The sequence below is a fragment of the Heliangelus exortis genome, chromosome 25 (assembly GCF_036169615.1).
Source record: "Heliangelus exortis chromosome 25, bHelExo1.hap1, whole genome shotgun sequence".
Classification (NCBI taxonomy): domain Eukaryota; kingdom Metazoa; phylum Chordata; class Aves; order Apodiformes; family Trochilidae; genus Heliangelus; species Heliangelus exortis.
Genome location: NC_092446.1, coordinates 6,046,246 through 6,063,722, shown reverse-complemented (window position 1 = coordinate 6,063,722; position 17,477 = coordinate 6,046,246). Strand labels below are relative to the sequence as shown.

The 17,477-nt window shown below is 59.3% G+C and overlaps 2 long non-coding RNA genes across 6 annotated transcripts; one reads left to right on the top strand and one right to left on the bottom strand.

Moving 5' to 3' along the window:
* Positions 1-10,894: 10,894 nt before the first annotated feature.
* LOC139807499 (uncharacterized) lies at positions 10,895-16,720 on the bottom strand. 4 transcript variants are annotated; one of them, XR_011730581.1, is made up of 6 exons: positions 16,539-16,720; positions 16,030-16,149; positions 13,827-15,034; positions 13,603-13,647; positions 13,289-13,493; positions 10,895-11,124 (listed from the first exon to the last, which is right to left on the bottom strand). It is a non-coding gene; the product is annotated as an uncharacterized lncRNA (long non-coding RNA). The 4 variants fall into 4 exon arrangements; XR_011730580.1 differs by having other exon boundaries at positions 13,603-14,095; positions 14,641-15,034; XR_011730579.1 differs by having other exon boundaries at positions 13,603-15,034.
* LOC139807498 (uncharacterized) lies at positions 16,085-17,476 on the top strand. Of its 2 annotated transcripts, XR_011730578.1 has the most exons (4): positions 16,085-16,125; positions 16,857-16,971; positions 17,195-17,288; positions 17,408-17,476. It is a non-coding gene; the product is annotated as an uncharacterized lncRNA (long non-coding RNA). The 2 variants fall into 2 exon arrangements; XR_011730577.1 differs by lacking the exon at positions 16,085-16,125 and having other exon boundaries at positions 16,844-16,971.
* Position 17,477: the final 1 nt, after the last annotated feature.

The following is a 17,477-nucleotide window of genomic DNA, read 5'->3' as shown; positions in this document are numbered from 1 at the left end:
ACACACATGAACACGCACATACCCACGCAAGCACAGATCCCACACCTATGTTGTATGCATACGTGAACACGTGCACACACCTCCCACACACGAGCACACCCCATGTGCATACATGCATAAAGCCCTGCGTGCATATAGGGGTGCACACATGTGTGTGTGCCAATACAGCCCTACACACGTGCACACACACGCACCCCCGCACACACACGAGGAGGGTTGCACCCACGCAGGGCTGCAGGTGACAGGGGGTGCAGTGTTGGTGGGTGCACTGGAAGCAAATGGGAAGGGAGTTTGGGGTGTCAGGGGTGTGAGCAGGGCCGGGAAGCCAACAGGGGCACAGTGTTGGGAGAGGCCCTGGGCTGTTCCTGCAGCTCGGGATTCCCGATCCCACAGCTGCTTTTCCGGGTACTGGTGCCAGGCAGGAGGTGGGTAGAGGTGTGAAGGAGTCCGTGTGCGTGGGCATGCAGGGACAGATGTGAGTGTGCAGGGACAGATCCGTCTGCACAGGAATGCACAGACAGATCCTTGTGCATGGATGGACCCCCCCCCCACATGGATGGATCCACATATTCATGGATGGACCCACGCAGACAACCAGATCCATTTTCATGGTGTGCACAAAGGGACCCGGGAGCACACGGAGGGCTCCGTGTGCCAGGCAGTGCATGAGCAGTCCCACCTGGGGACATCCTGGGGACAGAAAAGCCACCAACACAGCAGCGCTGGCCACGCACAAAGCTCCATCCTCCACTCTGCCTTTTCTCCCGTTTGCCGCCGGTTTGTTTGCAGGCAACTGGAAGCAATTAGTTACCACGAGGTGCACCACTGCCTTGGGAAGCGTTTGTCACCCCGGCAGAAGACGAAAGCAAAATCCTCCCCCTACAGCAGTGGATGCAAGCCCCGGGGCTGCGGCTGAGCCAAGGGGACAGTGACAGGGGGGCCACGTGTCTGTGACAGCCACCACATCCGAGCGTGGAGGAAGAGGTGGTATCGGCTCCCCAGGGTTGGAAACAATGAGAAGGGTTCAGAAGCTGCTGAGGGTTTTTCCTGGTGCTGAGATAAGCCCCCGGCTGAGCAGAGGGTCAGGGTGGGGGGACCCCGCGGAGGGAGGAGGAGGCTTTGGGGTTGAGGGAGAGCTGGGAGCTGTCTGGAGATGGAGACAGCAGTGACAGCCCTGAAATGGCATTAAATCTGCACCAGTGCATGGGTGTCATATCCTTATCGCCCGTGGGTGGCCCTTAGAAATTGTGTGATGATAAACATGGGTGCTGAGGATGATGGGGATGGAGGGGGAGGAAGGAGTGAAAAATGGGGTAAAAAATGAGCTGTGCTCACAAAATAACTTGTGTCTCCCCCCAGATGCCAAGAAGTTACCTTCATTCTCCACCAGGAGCTGTCCTGGGGGCAGGACCCAGCAGTGGGACTGTGCCAGGGTGGGCACTCAAAGGGCACCACTGGGTGACACCAGCCCCGGGAGGAGTGACTCATGGGGACCCTGTGCCAGCGCGTGAGGCCCTTGGGCACCAGCTGAGGACCACGCTGCTTCTTATCTCCTGCACACTCATCCCCTCCCTCCTCTTAAGTGACCGGAAAAGTGTCACATCCCCGGGTCATGGGACGAGACAACACGGGTAGGGGGACAGAGGGACAGCTTGGGTTAATAATCCACCCCCTGTGTGACAGGGAGAGAGCAGGGGCCACCTCTTATTCTTTCGGCAGGGAAGTGGCTTTTGCCCCTCCTCCCCTCCCAAACCTGTCGAAATCCCTGAGTCATGGGGCAGAAATAGAGACAATAACAAAAGTGGCAGCGGGTGACAGCAATGGCAGCAACACCCTGTGCATGCACGGTGGCCACCAAAATCTAGGTGGGGGGGGAGCACAATCTGGGAATGGGAGCAAAATCTGGGGTGGTCACCTTTCCCAGTTACAAACTGAGATCAGTGGGACTGTCACTGCTCTGGAAGGTGCTGTTCTCATCTCCCCCGCAGTCATCTCCAAGCCCTGGGGTTGCCACCCAGAGGTGGAAAAGCAAGATGAGGCTATGGGGGCTCCTGGGCATCCTGCGGAGGAGGCTCCCAAAATCTGCTGGCTCCCAGCACAGAGGGGTGCAGGGATGCAGTTCAGGGGGATGCAGGGATGCAGAATGCCCTGGAGGGCCTGGAGCAGCCACCAGTTCTATCCCACATGCAGCCACCTCTTCTCTGTGTCCCATTTCCTCGACCTTCCAGCTCCAGGTGCTCCAGCTTCAGCATTTCCCCCTCTTCTCATCTCCCATGGGAGCAGGAGCACATCCCAACCCAACGTCTCATTTTGGGAAGCTTTTTCCAGCACCAAAAAGGGGAGGAAAAACTACAGCACATCCGAATTACAACCACCCCACCACCACCACAGCCCAGCTGTGTCAGAGAACCAACAAATGGCTTCCATGGAGAAAGTTATTTCCAGCAAGAAAGTGCAGAGAGCTCTTAATCAGTTCCTTCCCGGTGATTCACCACGGGGCTGGACACTCTCCCGCCGCCAGTGGACGAGTCTGCAGTGGAGCCAGGACCTCGGTGCCTCCCTCCCTCTTTCCCCCCCACCAGCACCATCTGGGCTGTAGTGGTGTGTGCCCAGGCTGGAAATCCCCGTGGGAATGTCCCCAGACGGTCCCTTGAGGAATGCAGGTGGCGGCTGTCCCCCTGCCAGTGCTGGGAACTTGGGATGTCACCAGCAGACAGCAGGATGAGGCTGGAGCCTTCATCCCCTTTCCTCCCCTCCATCCCTCCAGCCTGCTCCACACTGGGACCCTCCGTCCCACTCTGGATCCCCCCCCCCCCCCAAACCCATTCCTGATCGCCCTGTCCCCTGGCTGAAGCACCCTCCCCGTGGGATGGGCACCCACTGGAGGGGAGTGTTGGCCGGATTGGGGTGGAGGGGACACGGTGGCTGACCATGCTGGCCACGAGAAAGTCCCTATTTTAGAGATGTGACAACCCAGGGTCCTACTGTTCTCAACCATGGAGGGTCTCAGGGGACCTGCCACCCCCCCATCCCCAACCCCCTGTAGCATTTTAGGGTGTCCGTAGGTAAGCATAAAGCTCAGCCACTTGACTCGGGGAGCGGTGGGTGCCAGTTGGTGACGGGGGACAGAGGACGGGTTGAGACTACAAATGGGTCACCAGAGTGTCCCCAGACCCTCGCGGCTCCGTCTGAGACACATCAAGCTCCAGTCCCTCTCCTCCCTCCGCTGAGGAATGCGGCCGGAGACGGAGTCAAACGCTTCCCGGGCGATCGCCCTCCCGCACCCACCGAAGCTGGGGTGGGGGGGGGAGACTGAGGGGACAGGAGGTGCCACCGCCAGCCCCTCGGCTGCTGTAATTTCGGGGTGGCAGCATCTCCACTGGTGCCTACTTTCTGAGAGGCTACACCCATGGGTGCCCAGGGTTCCCCTGACCTCCCCCCCCTGCCCCGGGATCCCTTTCCCCCCTGCTGGGGTTGGCTGGGGGACTCACAGCCCCCAGTGTGCCCCATCCCCTTGCTCAGCCCCACACAGGGAGCACCCACCCGCTTGGCATCCCCTTGCTGCTGGCATGGAGCTGGGTCAGCCTGGCTGGAGCCGAGTGGGTTCTGACCCATCGGGGAGAGGTGGGGGGGTAGTCCGGGGGCTGCGCTGGGAGCAATTGGGCACAGGTGGGGGCAGCGACCGAGTGGCTGGGGGGGGATGAGCAGGGCTCAGCGCCAGGCTCGGGGGCAGGATGGGCAAAGGGCTTGGGAGCGCTCCAAGGAAGCCTGACCCCGGCGCCAGGGAGGAGGGGGACAGGCGACACCGCTCCCGGGGGTCCCTGGCTGTCACTGGGGACCAGCTCCTGCCAAACCATCCCCGGGATGCGCAGCCCTGGGGACGGCTGGAGAGAGAAAGCATCATCCCCCATCTCGGCAGGGGGATAAACCTCCAGATTGCCTCCCCCAACCTTGGGCATCTGTCCCCCCCATAGCGTAGGGCTGTCAGGGTGACACCGCTGTGCCACCCAACAGCCGTTGGAGGGGGTGTTTGGAGCCTCCCCTTCTCCAGCACTGGTGGGGTGCCGCGGGGAGGGTCCGGAGCCGGGAACAGAGGAGCCGTTTGTCCTCCCCCCGAGCAGCCATTTGTCTGTGTGTGTGTGTCCCCCCCCCCCGGGGCTGGTTGTTTATCCGCAGCCGGAGCTGTTTACATCAGCGACTGGCCCCGAGCTCCCGTCCCCGCCTGCGCCCCCGGGTCCCCCAGGTGCCACCGGGGAGGAGAGGGGACAGATGGAGAGGGGGGCGAGGGCTGAGTCACGGCCTCATCCTGCTCCACACCCAGCGGTCCTCTGTCCCCACCAAATTCCAGGATCCATCCCCAGGAGCTGCAGCACCCCTCTCCGTGCTGGCATCCTTGGAACCAAGGGGACCCCCAGCCCTGAGGGACATCCCTGCCACTCAAAGTGACACCCTGGGGGACAAGAACCAGTCCCAGGGTGCTGGAAAGGCTCAACCTCCATCATCTTCCTCACAGTGGAAGGGGGGAAGAAGCTCAAGACAAGCACCTCTAGGCCGGGTGGATGGAGGGGTGGCCAGAGACCCACCAGCCCCTGCGACAGCCCCCTTCTTCTCCCTCATCGTTTTTTTGCCATCCCTGGAGGACTCAGCCCCTGGGACAGCACTGGGGTTGGGGGGGGGGGACACACGAAGGGCCTCGCCGGGGAAGGAGCCCTCGCCTCCCTAAAGGAAACGGTTCCTGCCAGGAATTCGAGGCATTACTCAGCTCGCCGGCCACGGATCAGCTGTTGGGCTGCTCACAACCTGGTTTTCATTAGCAGCACCGGAGTGGTTTCAGCACCGTAAAAGCTGCTGCTCCCTCCCGCCTGCCCCGCAGCTCTGGAATGGCCTCCCAGAGCCCCAGCCTTATCTGGAGGGATGGGATGCTGCAGGGTGAGGGAAACCAGCAATGATTTATCCCTAAAAAACCTTAGCAGTGAGAATTCCATGCTTGGATCCAGCCCATTGCCATCTCAGGGATGCATTTCCAGAGGCTGTTCAGAGGGATGCTGGTGCCATGGCACACACGTGCTGCCCTGACAGCACAGTTCCCTGGCCCGGGGCTAACTGGTTCATTTGGGGCTGAAAACAGAAGATTTGGACCCTCTGCAGTGGCTGGTGGTGATAAGGCTTGGGGGTGTTGTAAAAACCTCCCCAGGCTTGTGCTTCTCCAGATTAAACTCCATTTGGGAAGTATCTGGAATCCACCTGGATTTATTCAAAGCATCTTTTGGGTTCTGGGGAACCAAAGCAATGAGTTACAAAGCCCAACATCAACCCGGGTTTAGCATCAGCAGAGGGGACACAGCAGGACCGAGTGGAACCAGCAGCAGGCTGGCAGTGCTTGGTGAAAAGCTCCCGGACGGCTCCCACGCTCCCCAGGCAGAGCTGATGCTAAATCTGGCCTTTCCCATCTCCCTCACAGCTGGCCGAGGTGTTCCTGCCTCCATTCCAGCAGCCTCAGCTTCTCTCCCAGGGAACATTTCCCATCCTGACACCTTCACCCTTTTCCCTGTCCTCTTCCACCCGTTGCAGCCTCCATCGCTGTTGAAGAGTGAAGCTCAGCAGCCCCCAGTGATGGAGCAAACAATTCCAGCTGCTTGCACAAGCTTGGAGATTCCAATTTTGAGGCATTTGCTGCTTCTTTTTTCTTTTTTTCCAAGAAAACTAGTGGTCCTTTCAGGATGGGAACCATTACCCTGCTCAGCCAAGGAGCAAACCCCCCAACCCTCATGCCCCATCCCAGGTCATGCCGTGGATGCAAGGGGGCTTGGGGCAGAGCTGAAAAGCGGGGTGGTGATGCAAAAGCTGATGGAAAATAGGGTGTCACAGCAGTTTCAGAGAGATGTGGCGCATGGTTAGGGCAGGAGCTGCCACGGGTAGCCCTGGCTCACCCTCCTCCAGGCCCATAGCACTGCGTGTGCCCAGCCGCCGGGTCATGCACCTACGCCAAGATCATTGTATCATCCCTGAGACAGCACAAACAACCTTCAGCAGCCACCAGAAAAACACAGGCTGATGCATCTTGGCCTGCTCTGCTGTGCCTCCACCCAGGCTCTCGCCCGGCAGCCCTCCAGCCCCCGGCACAACACAGCCCCAAGGCCCCTTCGGAACCCTGTGGAGCAATGTGGTGTTGCAATGGAGCAGGGGGAGGCAGCACCCGGAGGGGCTGAGGAGCACAAACCAGGAGGAGGAACATGCCAAGGGCACTTGTGGCCCTGGAAAATGGGCCATGCTCTGAGGGGAGAGGTCCCTTGCTTGGGCACTGAGTTTGGGTCATCTTCCAGGTCTGTGCATGGGGAGGGTGGGGAGCAGGAGGGAGAATGGGGGAGGATAGAAAATGGGGCCAGGATGGAGGATGCAGGCTGGATGGAAGATGAGGACCAAGGTGAGGGATGGGCATCAGGATGCTTGCATGCCCTCAAATCATAAAGAGAGAGTCAGCAGCCCCCAGTGTGATTCCTCCCACCCCAAGCAACAGGACGGACCAAGAATTGCTGACAATCTTGGAAAGGCTTAAATTTAGCGGTTGAGTTGAGCCAGGCAAATCCCAGCTCAACGAGGAGACCCAGACATGAGCCCACCTGTCCCAAAACCAACTCCTAGCCCCGGGCAGGGGGCTCCATGCTGCTCCCCCCTGCCTGGCACTGCCACGGGGCCAGCCTGCTGCTGCCATCCCCCCCCTCGGAGCTCATAATTAAGTTTAATCCATCGGAATTTCATCCCGTGGCCACTGCTGTCGCATCTGGAGGTTGGTGTGGGCTGCTCATAGCCCTACTTCAGTTCCAAGCAACCACAAGAGTTTTCCATCCTATTTTGATTAGCGTGTGGTTCCCACCCCACAGCCTGCAGACAGTTTGCCCCGAGCAGGGCCTTGCAGCCCCCGGCTCAGCATGGGGATCCTGGCCATGATGTCCCCAGGTGTCCTCAAGCATCCCCTGATCTCATCAAATTCATTAGGTCCCCCCAGCCTGGCTGTGCCCTCGGTTGGGGACAGAGCCCGGGTCCTGGTTGCTCCGTCACTGGAGGGTGGTGGCATGGGGAAGGGGGCCTGCCTCTTTCTGGGGAGTGATCCTGCTTCCTGAAAAAACATCCCAGGGTGGGAAATGGATCCAAGGGGAGCTGCCCTGTGGCCTCTCAAAAGCCAAGGGCTGCAGGGCCAAACTACCAGAGACTCCTCAGCCCCATGCTGGTGGCACCACCTCACAGCCCAGTCACTGTCCCCAGGGGTGGGGAAGACCTTGGGTGTCCCCATCACCCCTCCTTGGGTGCAAAGAGGACAGGATCCCCCCATCCGAGGGATAAACCCCTCCAGCAGCTCCTGCGTCGCTGCTCCCAGCCACCCAACAGGTCCCTTGGGTTGTCCCTTTGTCTCCAAACACTCCACGGGCCCCATCCCCACTCTTGGGACTGCAGCAGCAGTGGCTCAGCCACATCTGGGGCCGATTTTCCCTGCAAAGCCACATCAGGCTCTGGGATGCAAAACCCTCTCCAGGAAAGCCCACAGGAGCAGAGGGAAGAGCCCAGGGACCAGCTCAGGATGTGGTGGCTTCAGCAGGAGGAGAGCAGAGACAGAGGGGCAGGGGGGACAGTGCTGCAGGGAGGGTGACAGAGCCTGGAGAACCGCACACACACACACACACATACAGCTCACCCAGACCCCACCAAGAAAGATCTGGTGGTGGCCCTGGGGACAGGATTACGCCGAGCTGGAAGCACATCCTGCTGTGAGCCCAGGAGCTCCATGACTTCACCCCCACGTGCCTGGGCTGAGGAAGGAAAAGAGGAAACTGAGGATTTTTTTCTTGCCTTTTATTATTTTTTTTTTTAAATAACCTTTGGCTGAGCTTTTCCTGGGGGAGAGTGTGACCCCTGGGCAGCACCTCTCACCCTTTCCACCACCTCCAGCATCAGTGACACCGAAACCATCATTGGGGATAGACGTGGGGACATGCTGGAGCTGTGGCCCACCTCCCCAAAGCCACCTCTGCCTTGTCCCAGGGGCAGAGCCACCTCTTGGGGTCACCCTAGACAAGGTCATCACCTCTGGGTGCTGCATCCCCCCCCCCCCCCCCCCCATTGCATGCCTTTGCTGTGTGCAGGGCTGAGCTTTGCAAAGCAGCAGCTGGAGCTGGGAAAGGGGAAGTCGTGCCTGGGTTAATAAACACATCGAAACCGTTTGTGGTTTCTTCCTGGGTCTCAGCCTCCTTTGCCCATGGTGATGGCCCCATCCCCCCCTCCTGCCTCACAGTGGCTCCTGGAGCCCCCCCAAGGATGGGTGCAGGGAGTTGAAATCCCAATGAAAAACATGGAAATTGTTCAATTGTTCTGGTATACGTGGTCCAGCATCCACCTCCATCCCCCAGCAGTGCCAAAATTACACCTGGCAGGGACCAGGGAGTGAGGACCCTTTGGTTATCCCAAGCTGGTGGAAAAAAAAGTAAAAGCAGGGGGGGATGAACTCAACCTCCCCAATGGTATCGTGGCTCCCACGGCTGTCCCGTGGGCTGGGTGATGGGGAGCAGCATCACTGTCACGGGGCAGGATAGGTCCCCCAGAGGAGCTGGGTTTGGGGGTGTCCAGACAGATGCTTTTTGTGCCAGAGTCACAACTCATCCCTCCTACATCCCCAGGATGCTGCTTTGGGGCTGTTTCCCCCCCCCCCCCCCGGAGATTTTCACACATTCCAGCCAGGCTCGGCTGTTGAGTCACGCTTGGCTGGCGGAGGGACAAGGGACCTGCCAGGGGACAAGGGACCAGCCAAGGGTCTGGCCCCTGCTCAGCAGGAGACACTCAGCAAAATCGTTCCAGGGAGGAATAGCCACGGGCACCCTCGTTAATGAGGCACCTTCATTAACAAGGCATCTTCATTAATGGAGCACCCATATAAATGGGGATCCCTCAGTAATGGGGCACCCAGATTAAAGGAGCACCCTAGTTAGTGGGGGACACCCATTAATGGGGTGTTCTCATCTCCAGGGCACCCTTGCTAATGGGGCATCCTCAATAATGGGGCACACATATTAATGGAACACCCTCATTAATGAGGGATCCTCATCTCTGGGGTGTCCTCATCTCCAGGGCACCTTTTTTAATGGGGTACCCACATCTCAGGGGGACCCTCACTCATCTCCATGGCATCCTTAGTAATGGAGCAGCCACAGTATTGGGGTGACAACACATCTGGGACACCTGGGACAACCCTCTTGGGCACCCACCATCTCCAGGCACCCTTGTTAATGGAGCAGCCTCATTAGTGGGGGATCCTCATCTCTGGGGTGCCCTCTTCTCCAAGACACCCTTATTAATGGGGCACCCTCACCTCTGGAGCACCTTTATTAATGGGACCCATCATCTCCAGGGCACCCTCATTCCACAGCCAACAAGCACCTCTGGAGCACCCTAATTAACACGGCATCCTAATTAACTGGGCACCCCTACTAATAGGGTATCTCTCAGCCACTGGGCAGTATTAACTGGGCACCCTCATTGTGTGACACCCACCTGCTCCAGAGCATCTCCCCCCTACTCCCACCCATGGGTGGGAGTCCCATACGTACTGCATCCCCATGGAGCATGCAGGGGGTTTTTTTTTGGGGGGATCCATCTCCCCCAAGGTATGATCAGCTCTGGGCCTGGCTTTGTGCTGGCAGAGCCGGAAACCAGCTGTGGTTTGGAAAAAAGGAGGAAAAATGGAGTTTTCCTCCTCCATAAGAATCAGACTGGGGAGAGGGGGAGGAGGAGAAGTGGCTCTGGGTCCCAAGGAGCCGTCACTTAATTTTCCTCCCTGCATCTTTGGGGGAGGATTTTATTGAGCTGATATGATATTTGGGGCACTTTTTATTTTGGTTTCCTCCCGGCAACGGGCCGAAGATGAGTCAGAAATCCAAAATCAAGCAAAAATAAATTTGAAAAGAAAGGGAAGCAAAGGCGAAACTCCCACCCTTCTTGGAAATAAAAAAAGGGCTCAGCGTGTGCTGCTGGAAGGAGCCCGCACAGGCACCCCCCCAACCCAGTGCTGGCTGGCCAAATCCTACTGGGTTTTGGGGTGCTGGTGTCAAGGTCAGGTTATGCTGGGCTGCATTTTCTGTACACGGGGTGCCAGGCACCCAGCACCACTGGGAAAAGGTTTTGGCAGGGTGATGCCTCCTTCCCAGCTGGAGCAGGGGAAGGGGGTTAACCCCTCCCAGATCACTGCTTGGGGATCGAAGGTGCCACCAGCATCCCCCCCCCCCCCCCCTTTGCAATGTCACCAATGGCTTTCCTTTCCATCCCCTAAAAATTTGGCGGGGGGGAGGGTGTCCAAGGGGCCCATTGAAAATAACCCGGGTGGTTTGGACAGACAGGCTGCCCTGCTCCTCCTCCTCACCACAAATCCCCATCATCCCACCAAGGGCTCGCGCCAAATATGACCCCAAAGTGGGGAAGGAAGTGTGTGGGGGGGATAGGAGACAGCTGCTGACCTCCCCCCCCTCCTCTCCATCCTTCTCCACCACCTCCCACCCCTGCCCCACGGTTTGGCCACCGCCTCTGGGCCCTTCTTCATTCATAAACCTTATCAAAAAAACCCTTCTGGTCAGAGCAGTCGGGTCGAACCCACTCCGTGGGTCATGGCACCATCCAGCAACACTGTTTACAGCTGAAAAGAAAAGCCCACAAGGGCCCTTTGGAGCCGGGATTTGGCAGGAACCATGGGCTTACTCAGGCTGGACAGGAGCCGGTTCTTCCCAGGAGCAGAGGTTTAACCCCTCCAGCCAGCCCAGCTCCAGCTCAGATCCATCTTCACAAACTTTTTGTTCTTGGCATGGGGTCACCTTTGGGTGCTGGTGGGTGTTGTGCACCCCAGAAAGCCGCAATCTCTGTTTTATTTTATTTATTTAATGTGCCAAAAGAAAAAGGAAAAGTGCCTAGACCTTCACAGACTTGGATTCTCTTCTCCAAAAGCTTAGGGAGAGCAACTTCAGGACTCGATCAACCCCTTGCTGGATGTCCAATGGTCTTGGACCCTGACATCCCTCCAGCAGCAGCAGCATGATGGGTGAGCTGATAGTTTCTCCTCAGTGGCCAACTTCCCATGGGAGCCAAACCCTACGGAAGGTCGAACATGTTCCATTGTGAGGGGACATCCCACTATGGCCTAACTTGGTCTGGAAGAGGTGCTGGGAGATTTGGGGCACCCGGATTCCTCTTCTGCATCCCCCATGGGACTGGGGACCACGGGCAAGTGGGGGAGATGCCACCCGAAGGCAGGAGCAGGAGTTGGGTTTTTGCTTGAAACCTCTTTTAGGGGAGCAGTTCCTCTCCTGTTCCCCCTTCCCAGCTCTGAATCCTCTTACAACCACCTTTTACTCAGCTTCTCCTACCCTCAAGGGTGAGAATGTCCCAAGGCACCACATGAGGACACATCCGATGATGTGAGGAGGGACAAATCCCATCTGATGCCCTGGGAACCTCCTGCCATGGGCTTCCTCCACCCCCCCCTACACAGATGGCATCTGGTCACCCTTTCACAACTTCCTCCAGGGCTCCAGAAAGCAAGACACCACAAACACATGCTGGGTGGCACGGTCCTCTCATGTCCCCTTGCCTGTCCCCTCCTGGTTGGCTCCCACAGTGATCCTGCCACCCACGAGGTCTTGCTGAGCTTTGACTCAGCAGCACAGAACCTCAGGATGGGACCTGCTCATCACAACCCATCACCTGCTCGCTCCCCACCAGCTCAGTGTCATGTGCTGCCCTCGCCCCCCTGCCACCTTCTTCACCACCTTCCCTGGAAAGGTGCTCATGAAAATGTGTTTTCCCTGGAAATGCCGTTGGCTGCGTTGCTTGACCACATCCTCCTCCTCCTCCTCCTGCTCACCATGGCCCCAGGGTTTGTCTGGAATGGGAAATCTCACAGCCAGGTTGAACCAGTCAACAGGGGTGGGTTTGGGTCCCCAGCAGCTCTGGCTGCTCCATGCAGGCTGGAAGCTCAGCTCACCTCTTCCATGGAACCCCAGACTGGTTTGGATAGGAAGGTACCTTAAAGCTCCATGGTCAGGGACCCCTCCCCCAGCCCAGGGTACTCCAAGCCCCATCCATCCTTCAACACTGCCAGGGATGGGGCAGCCACAGCTTCTGGGGGCAGCCTGGGACAGAGGCTCAGCACCCTCACAACAACAATTTCTTCCTAATGTTCAACCTAAATTTCCCCTCTTCCGATTTAAATCCATTCCCCTTCATCCCTCTCCAGGTCCCAAGTCCCTCCCCAGCTTTCCTGGAGTCCCTTCAGGCACTGGAAGGTGCTCTGAGGTCTCCCCAGAACCTTCTCTTCTCCAGGCTGAACACCCCCAACTCTCTCCCCCTGGCTCCAGAGCTGCTCAGACATCATCTCCAGGACCTGCTCTGGACTCACTCCAGCACCTCTGTGTCCTTCTGGTGTTGGGGACCCCATAGCTGGACCCAGCCCTGCAGGGGGGGAGACCAAAACAGAGGGGGACAGTCCCCTCCCTGGCCCTGCTGGTGACACTGTAGGTGATGCAGCCCAGGACACGGGGGGTTTCTGGGCTGCCAGCAGACACTGTCACCTCATGTCCAGCTTCTCATCAAACCACCCTCCCACATCCTTCTCAGGGGTGCTCTCTATCCACTCTCCACCCAACCTGGACTTGTGGAAGACTTGGGGCTCCCAGGCTCTGCTGAGCTTTTCCTGCCACGTTGAGACCCAGTTGGATCCCTGAGGATGATGGAGTTGGTGGCTGAGCTCTGGTCCCCTCTGACCCAGTGGGCTTTGGGGGGGAGGAGCATTCCCAGGGGCCGATCCTGCTGCCCTGGGAAGCTTTTGGATCAGGTTCCCCTGTATTTGGGCAGTGAAGAGGAGGGCTGGGGTGGGAAGCAGGATGGAGGAGCAGCACCAGGGCAGTGGAGACACCAATTCTTCCCAGGGGCAATTCATCCCCGAAACCCCACAACTGGAGCACAACCAATCCCTTTCCAAGCTCTCCTTGGGCTGCTGGGGCTTCCCCATGCTCTCTGCACCCTTCCCCATCTCCGGCAGAGCCCCATCCCCAGACAGGGATGACTTTGGAGGTCTGACCTCCCCCCAGGCCACCTCCTTGCCCTTCTCCTATCCCAGCCCGTGCTTCCCCCAACACCCACCCATCACCCGGAGCGTGGGAACCACGAAGAAACATCTCCAGAGCCTCCGGGGATTTGCAGCAACTCGGCCACCCCCGACCGGGCTGGAACCTGCTCATTTGCATACCCTCCTCACCTCTAATTAAACCCCTGGCTTCCCATCCCATCGTCCTTTTGCTCCCTACCACCTCTGGAAATCCCCGGAGCCGCGGCTGGGGCTGTGCCACCAGGATGAGATGGTGGGAAGTGGCCATGGGGACACGGACTTTGCCTCTTCACCCCCCCAAACCAAGATATTTTGTTGCATGTGTGTGGCCAAAACCACAGCTCCGGCTGCTTCTCTAGGGGGAAAAACAGATTTCATGTCACCGTGTCACACCACGGGGCTCCTGCCCTGGCTGTGGGCTGGGATGATGGGGGAGGATTTGGGGGGACATGTGTGATCCTCACCTTCCATCCCCATGGCTCCCTCGCTGCTGTTTTTCTTTTCAGCCTCTTCAAAGCAAAAAAACCCCAAAATAAAACAAAAAAAACCAAACAAAAAAACCCCTCAACATCCAAAGGTCTTCAGGTTCCAGTTGCTCCACCAGGACCTGCTGGCCATGAACATCCTTGGTGGAGCTGGCCATGGGTGTCTGCCACCTTGGTGACCTCCAGTGGCATCACCTCCTCACCAGCATCTGCTCCACCAGAGAAGGGGGCGCTGCTCCCGGGGTGCTGCTTCTCCAAAGCCTTCAGGGCTATTGTTGGAGGAATTCTTTGGAAAGCTGACAGGCTAGGAAAGCCTTGGAGATCTCCTCCTATTCCTCTGAAAAGATGGGATCCAGCTGGAAAAGCCAGGATGACCCAGAACAATGAGGACCAGGATGCCCCATGGTCATGGAGTTCAGAGCACTGGGGTTGGAACCTCTCCCTCTCCCTTGGGGTGATCCTGAGGACATTCCTGGGGAAGTGAGGGGTGACACTGAGCTGGGACCTCTCGGGATGGCAGAGGGGGAGATGTAGCCCCCGAGGGAGCCTCCCATGGTAAAGAGACACAGCAGGGTGACAAGGACATGGCTGGGTGATGGGGACCCCAAAGGGTGACAGGGACACAGTGGTGGCTCTCAGTAGGACACTTGCTCCTGTGGTGGCCATGCCAAGCACGATGTGACCCAGATCCACCTCCTGCAGGAGCCAAGGTGCCCATGGACCAGGGACAGAGCGCTGGGTGACAGCAGGACACCACGGAGCACTCCTCCACCCATGTCCCCCTCTGTCACCCCAAACCAGCATCTAAACCTGATTGCTGTGACAGTGAGCCCAGCAGCTTGTCACTGTCCCCACCAGCACAGTGGACAGAAAGAACTTGTGGATTTGGGCAGCACCAAGAGGGGACACCCTGACCCGGGGGGCTGTGACACGCTGTGCTGTGCCACCGCTGTGCTGTCACACTCCGAGCTGTTCCTCCAGCCCAAGAAGAACACTCCAGGGCTTCAGTTTCCCGACCCCCAAGGGGTTAAACCCATCCTCCCATGTCCCCAAAGCCCGGTGGTCCCCAGCAATTAGGTGGCAGGTCCTGGGTACACCGCGATCCTCCCTCGGTGACGTGGGGACGGAGCCGGGCTGGGCCGTGGTTTGTGCCGCTGGCTGCCACCCAGCACCCCGAGCCGCAGTTGTTTTTCTGGCAGGGTGGTGGCACCTGGCCGGGGGTGATGTGGCACCCGACATTCCAGGAATTGGTGGCCCCATGGGTGTCCCCTCTTCTCCACCACCTGGGTACCCCCAAAAATCTGTCCCTAGGGAGAGGGTCTGCTCCCGTTGTCCTCAGGGGGTGGCTGTGTCCTCGGGATTGAGGGGGGACACACGTGGTGGGGGCTGGGCAGGGAGGTGTCAGCTCTGGCTGAGAAATCAGGCGGAAAAAACAATTTAAAAAAATACAAATTATTTTTATAATATTTCAGCAGTGAGCGCCAGTCGCAGTTCTCCCAGTGGGGTGACTGGGAGGAGCTGGGGAGGGATGGGGCCAGCACCCTGTCCCTGCTGGGGGGTGGGGTGGGGATGGGGGCCACGGTGGATGCTGCTGAGGGGGGGAATCAAGCCCCCACCCACCCCCCCGCGGGGGCATAAGGGTCCAGGTTCCTCCAGCTTAATACAGCCCTGAGAGGCGGCAGGATGGGAATGGGGAAACTGAGGCACAGCTGGGCTCGCAGCAGGGTTGAGGAAGGGGAATTGGGGGGGCGGGCGGGGGTTTCGCTTCAGCCCCTTGGGTGCAGGGAGCACAACTGGGAGCTGAGGGGGTGCCACCAGTGTCCCCCAGTTAATGAGGGGGACCCCCAACCTCCCACAGGGACCGTGATGCCACGGAGCAAACGGCTACTTGTGTGTCCCCACCTTGAGAAGTGTCACCCAAATGTTCCCAGGGACCCCCAGGGACCAGGGCAGGGGGGGGCGGCAGTGCCAGCGGGACCTGGGGTGGCACTGGACACAGCTGGGGCCCTATTGGAGGGGGGGGGTGTACATATCTGGGGACACACACATGCATCTGAGGATCTGAGGTGGGGGTGTCACATCTGGGAGGGGGGTGTCACATCGGGGGGGGGGGGGTGTCACATCTGGGGGGGGGGGGGTGTCACATCTGGGGGGGGGTGACATCTGGGGAGGGGGTCACATCTGGGGCGGGGGGATCACATTTGGGGGGGTTGGGGTCACAAATCTGGTGACAGTGGTGATGCGGGGCCCTACTGCCCCCCTGTGGCCGCAGGTGGGAACTGCACTCTGCCCCTCCGTGGGGAAACTGAGGCACGATCCCAACCCTTACAACCCCTCCTCGCTCCCTGGGGACCATTCCCAGCCTTCCCCCTCCCCCCCCCCCCAACCTCTCGACGCTGATCGAACCTGTTCACTGATGGTCCCCAACACCCCAGCGGTGTCACTGCAGCTCCGTGTGAAAATTCAAGGGACATTCGGAGGGAATGCCAAGATTCCTCTGCAGTGGGGCCAGATTTTTTCAAAAACCTGGAAAAAAAAAATCGGTAAGGTGTGTCAGTGGGATGGGACAGCCTGGGGGGTTGAGGCGGGAGCACAGCTCCCTTCCCCCCCCCCCAAGACCAACCAAGAGAAGCCAAAAAGCTCAAAATGAACCCAAATCTCAACTCACTGTGCTGGGGGGGAGGGGGGACCTCAGCGTGTCACCCCGGTCCCCTGGACACCACCCCCCCCCTGTGCTGTGCCCCCCCAATGTCCCCTGCCGTGGGGGCGGACACCTATGGCTGTCCCCAGATGACCCCAGAGAGCTGGGGACAGTGACCCCTGCTGCCACCAGCAAGTCAGAGACCACTCCCCCCATTTCCCCCCCCCCACCCATTGCCCCCTCCTCAGTATCACACCCACCACCACCCCCAGACCTTTTTCCAGGTGGTGATGGAGTTTTGGGGTGAGCCGGGTTACCTCTGGGCAGGGGCAGAGGTCTGTGCAAGGGGGGGGTTGGGTGCTGTCACCCAGAACGTCACCAGGGCTCGGCCTGGGGTGGGGGAAGACCCATACTGACCTTGGGGTGGGGGGCACAATGCCCACCCCAGGCTGCAATCCCTCCTGGGTGCCCCCAGCCCCAGAGCAGGGTGGGCACCCAAGGGGGAGTGGGACAGGGGGGTGGTGGCTGTGCCGGGCGGTTGTCACCCCCTCCCCGTGTGTCTGTTTCCCCCCCCCTCATCTGGGAGCAGCAGCACAGGGCAAAGAGCAGCAGGTGCGGTGCCGACGTCAAGTCCTTGTCCCCACCCGTGTCACCCTTGGCTGAGCACTTCCAACCCGGCTGGCAGAGGCAGCAGCACCAGGATTGGGGTGAGCAGGGGTCACCCCGGGGGCCCCCCATTAATGACATGAGGGTAGGGGGGTGGTTCTGGTTGCTGGGTGACCCCCCCCCCGGGGCTGGATAGGGCAGGATGGATGGGGGTGGTGGGCAGGGGGGGGTCCTGCATCACAGTTCTGGGGGCTTGGTGGTAGCATGGGGGGGACCATAAGTGGTTGGGGGTCACACTGAGGGTGACATGGGGACCATGTCCAGTTCAGGACCCTGCAGCAGGACTGGGTGGCCCTCGCTGCCTCCCCTCCCCCAAGATGGGAGACTCCTTTGGCCGCTGGAGCAGCCCCCCTTCGCAGTGAGTAGCCCATTGGGGGTGGGGTGTCCCCACCTTGGGGACCCCTGAGGGTTGGGTTGGGAGAGGGGACCCCACTGCAGGGGAGAAAGGAGAGGACAAAGGTCCCATCGTCCATCCAGGAGTGAACATGGAGGCCCCTCCTTGCTCAGACACTCCAACAGCTTCGCCCGCCCCAGCGGGAAAAGCATA